The 12337-nt window shown below is 34.0% G+C and overlaps 1 non-coding gene and 1 pseudogene across 1 annotated transcript; both read left to right on the top strand.

Moving 5' to 3' along the window:
• Window positions 1-243: 243 nt before the first annotated feature.
• On the top strand, window positions 244-2965 carry LOC145613936 (uncharacterized; annotated as a pseudogene).
• A 6340-nt stretch (window positions 2966-9305) lies between these two features.
• LOC145615805 (small nucleolar RNA R71) lies at window positions 9306-9412 on the top strand. The gene has a single exon (XR_014107394.1). It is a non-coding gene; the product is annotated as a small nucleolar RNA R71 (small nucleolar RNA).
• The last annotated feature ends 2925 nt before the right edge of the window (window positions 9413-12337 follow it).

Here is a 12337-nt window from a genome sequence, read left to right as displayed (position 1 = left end):
CAAACAATTTTTAATTTTTGATTTTGTTTATACTCTTCTATATCTAACTATCTAAGCAATTTTATTTTTTGATATTTGAAGGTCCAAATTGGTCGTATTCTTTTGAACAAAGATTGAGAATCAAAGTTATCGAGTAATTCGCCAATTCGTCCAATTGAATGAAATAAAGCTTCTGCTTTCCAAGTTTTTTCAATCCATATATATGATACCGTAATTTTTGTTTTTTTTTGCGATTTTGAGATTATGCCTCCTAGAAAGTATGAATCTGGGTCTCAAAAGCGTAACAAAAAGAGAAAATTAGAAGTGTTAATTAATTCTCAAAAGGTTCTCTTGATAAATTCGTTATAATAGAACCTCAAGTTCCTCTTGTTAGCCCGTTGATGATGTCCCTATTGAGAATAATAATGTTGATGTTGATGATATTAATAATGTTAATGTTGATGATATTAGTAATGTTAATGTTGATCTTGTTAGTGATATGCCTATTGCGGAGAATGTTGATGATGTGGATAATATTTTTGATGATGTGCCTAGTGTTAATTGCAATGTTGATGATGTGCCTATTGAGAATGATAATAATGCTGAAAATATTGATGATATGCCTTCTGATAATGATAATGTTGATCACCGTGAAACTAGTTATGTGCCTAATATATATGATCCTAGAGTTTGGGATGGTCTTGATTCTAAAATGATTGATTTATTAGTGAAAAATGGTCCTAAAAGAGATAAGTCTATTGTGAAAGGTCCTAAAGATAAATCTTCAAGACGATTTACTGCTAACTTGTATACTAGAGTTTTATCAAACGGTGAGAAATGTGATAGGGATTGGCTTGTTTATTCCAAAGAGCTTGATAGAGTCTATTGTTTTTGCTGTAAAATATTTAAAAAAGGGATGGGAAGAGGACAATTGACAAATGAAGGATTTTCAGATTGGGGGCATGTAGGCTTTAGACTTAAAGAGCATGAGACAAGCATAGATCATGTTAAGAATATGACTACTTGGTACGAGTTGCGTCTTAGGTTTCAAAAGAATCAAACTATTGATAAGACGGCTCAAATGCTAATTGAAAAAGAAAAAGACCATTGGAAGAAATTAATGCAAAGAATTATTTCAATTGTCAAATTTCTTGCCAAACATAATCTAGCCTTTCGTGGTTCAAATGGGAAACTATACCAAAAAAGTAATGGTAATTTTTTGGGCTTGATTGAAATGTTGGCCGAGTTTGACCCAATCATTCAAGAACATGTCAACCGTATTACTAATAATGATATTCACTTTCATTATTTAGGTCATACAATTCAAAACGAGTTAATACTTTTGCTTGGTTCTGCAATAAAAATGAAATCATTAGAAAGATAAAGCAAGCAAAATATTTCTCAGTAATTCTTGATTGTACTCCCGATGTTAGCCATCAAGAGCAAATGTCATTGATATTAAGATATGTGAATGTCTCTACTTATAATGTTTGCATTGAGGAATCTTTCTTAGGATTTTTGAATGTAAATGATACAACTGGCCAAGGGCTTTTTGATGTTTTACAAAATGAATTGAAAAATCTTGATCTTGATATAATGGATGTGCGAGGACAAGGCTATGATAAAGGATCTAATATGAAAGGAAAACATCAAGGAGTTCAAAAGAAATTTTTGGATGTAAATTCTAATGCTTTTTATACTCCTTGTGGTTGTCATAGTTTAAACTTGACATTATGTGATATGGCTAACACATGTAGTAAAGCTAGAGACTTTTTTGGAGTCATCCAACGTATATATACAATTTTTACAACTTCTACTAAGAGATGGCAAATCTTGAAAGACAATGTAAAAGGACTAACTGTTAAGTCTTTGTCATCTACTCGTTGGGAAAGTCGTGTTGAAAGTGTTAAGGCTATTAGATTTCAAATGTCAGATTTACGAGAAGCTTTACTTCAAGTAGCCGATAGCAATGATAAGGATTACAATATAAAGAGTGAAGCTAAATCCTTAGCAAATAATGAGCTTGGTGATTTTGAGTTTTTAATTGCAATAGTAATTTGGTATGAAATACTATTTGCAATTAATTTAGTAAGCAAGCTATTACAATCAAAGGATATGCTTATTGATGTGGCTATAAAAAAAAATAAGAGGGTTGATTTCTTTTTTTGAGGGGTATAGAGAAACTGGTTTTTATGATGCTTTGAGTAAGGCTAAGGAAATTGCTATTGAAATGGATATTGATCCTATATTTCCCCAAAAGCGTGAAATTAAAAGAAAAAAACATTTTGATGAGAATCCAAGCACTTCATCAAATGCTCCTCTATCTCCAGAAGAATCATTTAGAGTTGATTACTTTCTTTATATTGTTGATCAAGCTATTAGTTCTCTTTATAAAAGATTTGAGAAATTTGAGGAATATGAAAATATTTTTGGTTTCTTATTCACTCCTCAAAGGATGAAGTCATTGGATGATTTAAGTTTGAAATCCTCTTGTTTGAAATTTGAAAATGCACTTATGTCTAATGAAAAATCAGATATCGATGGGAATGAATTATTTGTGGAGTTGAAGTTGCTTAAAGAAATTTTGCACAATGACATAAAAGGACCTTTTGATATTTTGATATTTTTGAATGATGTGGGTTGTTTTCCTAATGCTACTATTGCATATAGAATTTTGTTGACTATTCCTGTGACAGTTGCAACTACAGAAAGGAGTTTTTCAAAGTTAAAGCTATTGAAGTCATATCTTCGTTCTACGATGCTACAAGAAAGACTTAATGGATTGGCGATGATAGCAATTGAGAATGATATTCTAGAGAAAGTGGAATATGAAGACTTGATTGATGATTTTGCCTCAAAGAGCGTTAGAAGAATATCACTTTTCAAATAAATAGAAGATAATATAGCTTAAGTTGATATGAGCCTTGAGTTGTATTTAGTTACTATTATCAACATGAATAAAATATCCGAATTTAATTTTGCGTAATTGAATATGTCATTGTTATATGAAAGCATTTTTATTTTGCAATGTATATATAGGAAAATTGTGCATTACCAAAATTATAGATTAAAAAAAATGTATAATTTTAACATTATTAAGGGCCCCTTTTTCAATTTGGAACAGGGCCCCCAAAATCAATGCTACGGCCCTGTACAAACTACTAGGAAAAGGAATGCGACATAGATTTGCAATTTGGTATGCATTTTCCACTTGCGAGTCTTGTGACCGCGGCACTTTGATACTCGTACATTGGTGAAAATATTTCCCGGGTTCCGGCCTTTTAAGTAGAGATATCACGATTTACATGGCTTTTCAACTTGGAAACCAAGATCTTGAAGTTTGTTGTCATAAATAGATGTCTTAGTAGCATAGTCTTGTGGTTTGTACTCAAAGGTGAGCACTGATGAGTGGCGTTTATGCCACGATTAAGGGCTCATTTTAATAGGTTTTCCCCGTAGTTGTAGCTTGTTTGTACCCCTTTTTCTTATCTTTAGTTCTCTTTTCTTTTATTTGTCTTCTTTCCTTAATTTTACCTCCTTTTGCCTATTTTCTACTTTGATTCCTTGTTTGCATTTTGTAGGAACCAGGGTCTTCAAAGAGGAGAAGGTTTAAGTTGAAGGGAGCTAAGGGAAGCAAGTTCAAGAGGAGGTATAGTCGAACCTCTCAGAGGTTCGGTCGAACTGAGGTGTGGCCGAACTTATTCAAGTGTCCGACCGAACGTCTAAGGCAGTTTCAAATCAGTTTCCAGCATTTTTGCAGGAGAGGTCGAACCTCAAAAGTTCGACCGGACCAGAAGCAGGGAGGTTTGACCGAACCTACCCTTGGTTTGATGACAGGGTAAGTCGTATCCCCTAATCAAAAGAATTACCTAACTCCTCTAACTAATGCAGATAGGGAAGTAGGGTCGAGTCCACAGGGAAACAAGTCTTTCTACTCCTAATTAATTATTATAATCTAAATTATCAAGGTAACCAATGTTGTTGTGATTAAAATCTATACTACGAAGAATATGAGTAAGAAGAATAAATCAGGAAGAAATCAATAATAATAAAGGCCTAGGGCATAGGTTCACTAATAAACAATATTCCTAGGTAAAACATAATAATCAATCATCAATGCATTAATTAATCAGATCATAAAGGGCTTTCGCTACGTATTACAATCACGGAGTTAATTTACCGGTATTAAATCTCATCTCTCGAATCTCGACCTAACCATTTATAAATTAATCTACCTATTGAAATTAAGCCTAAACATCAATTCTCATCTCTCGAATCAATATTGCTAAACTCATACAATTAAACCTGGCCAAATCTAATTGCATAGCATTTAAACAATCAATAGGAAATCAATTAAGCATTAACAATTAACAACCATAATTTACCCCTTCATATTATTTATTAGATCCCCATAAACCCTGGAAAGAGAACTACTCACGCATAATTAAATATAAACTAATCAAAGCAATTAAAGGAGACATGATGAAAGAAAGAAAATAAATAACTGAGAATAAACCAAGAGTTGTTGAGAGAGAAACAAGAGTGAAAATAATACTAAGAGTTTAATTAAGGGAGAGAGAGAAAAATAAGGGAGAGGAAAAAAGAAAAGAAAACTAAACTAAACTAATTAATTAAAAGCTAAAACTAAAACTAAGCTAAGAGAGCCTACTGCTCCTACGTACTACTACCTCCCTTATAAAAGAAAAGTCAAAGGATAATTTTTGAGGAATTAAACATCTATTCCAACTCCAACTCAAACTCCTCCTAGAAGCAAATCAAGTCCACCGACTTTTGCTTTCCTACCCAATTATGAAATCTCAAATAACAAGATCACCGGCCCGAGTTTGCTTTGATCCTCTTGATTGGAACCGCGTTGAAGCTCAGAGATTGAAGCCCAGTAACTTTCTTGCAAGCTTGGATTTGTACGCTTCAGCTATATAATTATTTGGCCCAATTTCTTTCCTTGGTTGGTCCATAATAATAATAACTTGTGAAATCTTGGACGTATCGAGCCCTTAATCACCGAACTAAATTTCTCTAACTCGGTCTTGGGCTTAAAATATACAGTCATAAAATACGATCCGACTCCAATATCTTTGTAGTGGCTTAATAAGCTCGGGAATCGTCACAATTCTCCAAATTCCTACAAAATAATACCCACTCTACAAAAACACTAGAAAACGTATATTAGTAATAAAAATAGCTCCGCAGAGCCCAAATAAGCACAAATATGACCGTGGGACGGGGAATAAATATATATATATAATAGACTTATCAAACTCCCCCAAGCCAAACCTTTGCTTGTCCCTAAGCAAAGCAATGAATAAATAAACCATTACTTCACCCTAAATACAATTAAAATCAATATATATTTCAAGGTAAATCTGACAAACAAGTATCAAAGTCAACCAATAAAATCCATCTAACTACCAATCTTCCCTAACAATTGTCAAATAGAGCAAACCACAAGAACATATAGAATTCAAGACTAATGCTCACACACTCAACACTCATTTATGTGGCGAGTAAAAAATGTACTCGATCGCTCTCCATCCCAACCCCTTTATGTGAACAATGCCCTCCCAAACTCACAACACTCATGTGTTTAAAAAAGACATACACTCAACCTAATAGTCGACTCGGAATATGTCAAGTCATAACTTGCATTGATAAATAACACTCTCACATCTACACAACTCTATGCACAAGGTCGGAAGGTCTTAAAAGCTTGTAATGTTAGGCTAGGGTAAAGGGTAGGAAATATTTGGGAAAATGTGAGAGAAAAGCTATGCTTAAAGGGAGCCAAATCCTAATAACACCGGTGATCAAAATAGATAATGATCAACATCTCCAACATAACCAATTCCAACAAGAATAACACCAAATACAACTCCAAACATATTAAGCAATCCCAACTCTTACAATTTCACTCATAAAAATATAATAATGTAAAACTTGAGTGAACAACAAACTTTGAACTCTTCAAATTTGATCTTTTCATTTAAACTCAATTTTTTTTTTCTTTCTTTCTTTTGACAACCTTCAATTAGAACATTTGAGCATTAAGCATTTTTTTCTTTTTGCTCTTTTTTTTATTATTCTTTTTTTTCTCTTTAGAAGTTTACTTTCTTTTTTTTTTCAACATATTTCTCACTTTTTTTTTCACCCTTTTATTTTTCAAGAAAATATACAACTTTTAAACTCATCAAAACAAAAATATGATCAAGAACAAATTACTTCTCAAACCCACCCAAATTGTGCAAATAATGTGCACACTACAAACTCCCTCACCTCACTCACTAATAGCTCCCCCAAGCCAAGCTTGGGACTAGTAACCAATGGGGTTAAATAGGCTTGTAATGTGGCTAATAAACAACGAAAAGGGCACAAGCAACAACATGGGTAGCAAGAAGGGAACAAATGTATCTAGATAAATCTGAAGGCTACCTAAAAGAATGAACGCCTTCGTCCTCCACATGTGCATAATAATGAGCCATGAAACATTACTCATAGTTGCAAACCAATACTCAAATTCATTGACATACCAGGAACTAACACACATTCCTAACCAAATCAACTAGTCAAGCACTATATTCACAAGTAGTTGGACAAAATTGACGCATGTGAAGGTTCCAAGGCAATCAATATCAAATCATGATCAACTAATCCTCAATATTTATCATCAATAACCAAGAATCAAAATAATTTCGAAAATTTCATCAAGGGGCATAGAGAAGCATGATTCATTATTCATTGGAACGTATTTTTGTATTTTTTTTTTAATTTTTTCAATTTTTTTTGTGTTTTTCTCATATAGGAAAGTAATAAAACTATACTAGAAAACAATAAATATATGCTAAGAAAGAATTAAAATCTAAACTAAGTACACCAAAGAAAAATAAAAAGAAAGGGAAAGAAAGAGTACCTATACATACAAGAAATCCCCCCCAAGCTAAATCGGACAATGTCCTCATTGGCTCAAAGGGAAGCTAGTAATCCAAGTGACTAGCCCTCGTCATCAAACTTGTATCCACCACCATCCCAAACATTGCAATGCATCACCTTGGTACAATTTTGGACAAAAAAGAAACAAAGTGTTAGTAAGAGAAGTTGCAAAAACGAGTCAGGTTCACTATTTTGCTCATAACTTTTTTTATACAAATTATAATGACGTGATTCTAATTGCATTGGAAAGTAGACTTGAAGAGCTTTCCAATGATAGGTCACACGCAAAATTTCGTTAAGAAACGCAAAAGTTATGGCTGTTTGAAGTCGGCCAGTTTTGCTGCCGCGGTCTCGCGCCCGACCGGGCGAGCGTGGCCCGACCGGGCCCGTCTCTAGGGTCCGAACTGGCGTCTTCTTCTTTCTTGCTGCTCGAAAATTCTTTTTACACTTGATTTTCTTCGTTTTTCCACAAGATTGAGCATCTATCACCCGATCGGGTGGGACTTTCACCACGGGTTCAAACTCTACAACTTGCTTCTCTTTCTCCACTTGTTCATCCTCAAACCCAAGTCCTACGCAATTTAGAGCTCTTTCTATAGCATCCACATCATCTTTCCAAGTATTAGTTTTTCCTGTGCAAGATGTAACACATAATACCGCCTCCAAGGGACCTCTAACGAGAGCTTGGGGCTTATTAGAAAAATTATTTACATCAACCACATCAACACTATAACACTTTTCCTCTAACATGGGACTTTTAGAGATATTATTTAGATTAAAAGTAATATTATCATCCCCTACACATAATGTAAGTTTACCACCTTTCACGTCTATTATTGCCCCAGCAGTATGAAGAAATGGTCTACCCAAAATAATCGGAATTTGCAAATCTTCATTCATATCAAGAACAACAAAATCAACAGGTATATAAAATTTACCTACTCTAACAGGAACATCCTCTAAAATACCTAAAGGGTATTTAACAGAACGATCGGCCATTTGCAGAGTAATATTAGTAGATTTTTATTTACCCATATTTAATTTAGAACTCACAGATAATGGCATAACACTTACACTAGCACCCAAATCACATAAAGCTTTATCAATCATCATATTACTAATATGACATGGGATAGAAAAACTACCCGGATCTTTTAGTTTAGGTGGAGATTTATTTTGTAATATAGCACTACATTCTGCAGTAAAAACAACTGTCTCTACCTCACTAATAGATCTTTTTTCTAGTTAAAATTTCTTTCATAAATTTAGAATATGCAGGAACTTGAGTAATTAATTCTGTAAAAGGAACCGTTACCTGCAAATTCTTCACAATCTCCAGAAACTTACCAAATTGCTTATCCAACTTACTCTTTAAATGTCTATTAGGGAATGGAAATTTAATAGCTGGACCCTACACATCTCCACTCTTATCCTGGGGTTTACCCTGCAAAGAATTATCAGAATTATTAGTTTTTCCTTGTAGCCCTGTAGGGCTAGTAACAACATCATTTGGTATAATAGAATCAGGATTAACAATTTTTGTTATAACAGGTTCATCATCTTTGGGTATAGGAGGCCCATCATAGTGTGAACCACTCCTCAGGGTAATTGCATTCGCATATTCTGTAGGTTGTACTGGCTGTGATGGTAGGGCTCCCTGCTGGCGAGTTTGCAGAGTAGAGGAAAGTTGCGCAATCTGAGTATCTATCATTTTATTATGTGCTATCAATGAGTCAATTTGCGCATCTCTACTCTGCATCTGCTTCTGCATAGTAGCTAACATCGTTTTGATTTCTAATAGGTCAGAATCAAATGGAGGAGTAGCAACCTGTTGTGGGCTCTAATGTGGAGGTTGGTAGTACCTCTGTTGTGGTTGTTGTACCTGTGGTGGGGGGTTAGGCATATTCGTACTATTGTACGACATATTTTGGTTATTTTTCAATCCTACATTGTAGGTGTTAGAGTATGGACTAATTTTCTTATGTGCCTGAAAAGCATTAACCTTCTCAAGTGAGCTCCTACAATTCTGCGCCCAATGACCTATAAGACCACAATTTTCACAAAATATTACAGGGTTAGTACCAATAGCAGAAACATTAGCAACGGAAGATGAATTAGAATTATTAATATTGTCTAATTTCTGGCTAATAGAAGTCAATTGTGCTTGCAAAAAGGATATAGAATCGACTTGATGTTTTCCCTTGTTTGCAAATCCTCTGGGATTCCCATATTGGGAATTATGAATAGCCATCTCTTCGACAACATTGCTCGATATATTCACATCCAAATTCATAAATTTTCCGTTAGCTGCAGAGTCCAAAATCATTCTTGAATTATATCCAAGCCCATTGTAGAAAGCTTGGATTATCTGCCACTGTTCTAGTTTATGATGGGGACATTCTCTCTGCAAATCCTTAAATCTTTCCCAAGCTTCATATAAAGATTCATCCGCTTCTTGGGAAAAATTTAGGATTGAACTCCTTAACAAAGCTGTCCTCTCTGCAGGGTAATATTTATTATAGAAATTCAAAACAAGAGTATCCCAGTCAGTAATACCAAGTGCAGTTCTATTCAATCCATTATACCATAATTTAGCTTTACCACACAATAGAAAAAGGAAAAAGAATCTCCCTGATTTGGTCTTGTGTGACCCCAGCTTGCCTAATGGTGTTGCAATATTGACAGAAATCTGCAATATGAAGATTTGGGTCTTCACCCTTAGCTCCGCTAAATTGCTTTCTTTCAATCATAGTAATAAACTGGGGTTTGATCTCGAATTGTACTCCCTCGAGATTTGGTGTAGGAGAAAGATGTGGAAAATCCGTCAGGGACGGCAGCGAATAATCGATAAGCTTGCGAGGTGGAGGTGGTGGCGGTGGATTCATGCTTGATTCCTGATCTGTACTAAACAAACAAATATGAGAAACTATCTCAAAGAACTTGCGTTCTCTGAGAAGAGAAAAAAAATAATAAAATAAATAAATAAAAATAATAATCTAGACTACAAAAATAATCAGAAATAAAAATAAAACCGTTTCCGCGGCAACGGCGCCAAATTTTGACTGGGTAAAGTCGTATCCCCTAATCAAAAGTAATTACCTAAGTCCTCTAATTAATGCAGATAGGGAAGTAGGGTCGAATCCACAGGAAAATTAGTCTTTCTATTCCTAATTAATTATTATAATCTAAATTATCAAGGTAATCAATGTTGTTGTGATTAAAATCTATACTACGAAGAATATGAGTAAGAAGAATAAATCAGGAAGAAATCAAATAATAATAAAGGCCTAGGGCATAGGTTCACTAAAAAACAATATTCCTAGGTAAAACATAATAATCAATCATCAATGCATTAATTAATCAGATCATAAAGGGCTTTCGCTACGTATTACAATCACAGAGTTAATTTACCGGCATTAAATCTCATCCCTCGAATCTCGAACTAACCATTTATAAATTAATCTGCCTATTGAAATTAAGCCTAAACATCAATTCTCATCTCTCGAATCTTGAATCAATATTGCTAAACTCATACAATTAAACCTGGCCAAATCTAATTGCATAGCATTTAAACAATCAATAGGAAATCAATTAAGCATTAATAATTAACAACCATAATTTACCCCTTCATATTATTTATTAGATCCCCATAAACCCTAGAAAGAGAACTACTCACGCATAATTAAATATAAACTAATCAAAGCAATTAAAGGAGACATGATGAAAGAAAGAAAATAAATAACTAAGATTAAACCAAGAGTTGTCGAGAGAGAAACAAGAGAGAAAATAATATTGAGAGTTTAATTAAGGGAGAGAGAGAAAAATTAGAGAGAGGAAAAAAGAAAAGAAAACTAAACTAAACTAATTAATTAAAAGCTAAAACTAAAACTAAGCTAAGAGAGCCTACTGCTCCTACGTACTACTACCTCCTTTATAAAAGAAAAGTCAAAGGATATTTTTTGAGGAATTAAACAAACTCCAACTCAAACTCCTCCTAGAAGCAAATCAAGTCCACCGACTTTTGCTTTCTTACCCAATTATGAAATCTCAAATAACAAGATCAGCGGCCCAAGTTAGCTTTGATCCTCTTGATTGGACCCGCGTTGAAGCTCAGAGATTGAAGCCCAGTAACTTTCTTGCAAGCTTGGATTTGTACGCTTCAGCTATATAATTATTTGGCCCAATTTCTTTCCTTGGTTGGTCCATAATAATAATAACTTGTGAAATCTTGGACGTATCGAGCCCTTAATCACCGAACTAAATTTCTCTAACTCGGTCTTGGGCTTAAAATATACAGTCATAAAATACGATCCGACTCCAATATCTTTGTAGTGGCTTAATAAGCTCGGGAATCGTCACAATTCTCCAAATTCCTACAAAATAATACCCACTCTACAAAAACACTAGAAAACGTATATTAGTAATAAAAATAGCTCCGCAGAGCCCAAATAAGCACAAATATGACCGTGGGACGGGGAATAAATTTATATATATATAAAATAGACTTATCATTTGACAACCTACCTAGAGTTCGGTCAGACCTTTTCCCGAATTCAGATAATTTTGTACGGACTATATAAGTCCCTTTTTAGAACGTTTTAGAGGAGATTAGCTTAGCTTAATTGTGGGGATTTTGAGCTTAATCTAGAAAGAGAGAAACCTTCTTAGTTTTTCATTTAGTAGTGAGAGAAAGTTGCTAATCTTCAAGTTTGATGTTTGTAATCAAGATTTTGTTCAAGTTTTCTTCAATCCAATGCAAGTAGTTCCAGTTTCTTCCTCCAATCAAGCTTCTTATTAGTATTATCTTACTCTTTCCTTTTGTTTGATTTATTTGCTTTGATATTGTTTGTTTTCTTCTATTTCTTGATTAAGTTTGTTAATTTGTTTTTCCATTGATTTTAATCATGTTTAGTCTTGTGTTTTTATTGAATCTTTGCTTAGTTTTGTTATGATGTTTAATCTCTCTTCCCTAGGACAAGTCTTTAGCTAAGGGAAGGGGGTGAAAAACATGTGTTGATATTTGATGATTGATGATGTTTAGATTAAACTCATGCCATAAATTGATGAATGATATGATTTTTGATAGCTTGAGATTTTTATTAGCACATTATTTGATGTTCTCTAATTTAAATGCATGAGAATGATTTAAATTAGATTAAGATCACCTTCACTTTGATAATGAAGTGGTGAGTTTGGATGGAAAGGATTTGACCATGAGTGAATGTTTTAAGTATCTTGGGTCGATAATCTAGAAGAATGGTGACATTGACCAATACGTGCCCCATAGGATTAAGTCAGGGTGGCTTAAATGGAGAGCGGCCATGGGAGTGTTATGCAAACGAAGCATTCCCTTACATTTGAAGGGAAAATTCTACAAGACTGCCATAAGACCAGTGTTGCTCTATGGTACCGA

This window comes from Chenopodium album, chromosome 25 (genome assembly GCF_948465745.1).
Source record: "Chenopodium album chromosome 25, dcCheAlbu1.1, whole genome shotgun sequence".
NCBI classification, from domain to species: domain Eukaryota; kingdom Viridiplantae; phylum Streptophyta; class Magnoliopsida; order Caryophyllales; family Amaranthaceae; genus Chenopodium; species Chenopodium album.
This window is presented reverse-complemented; position numbering and strand designations above follow the sequence as displayed.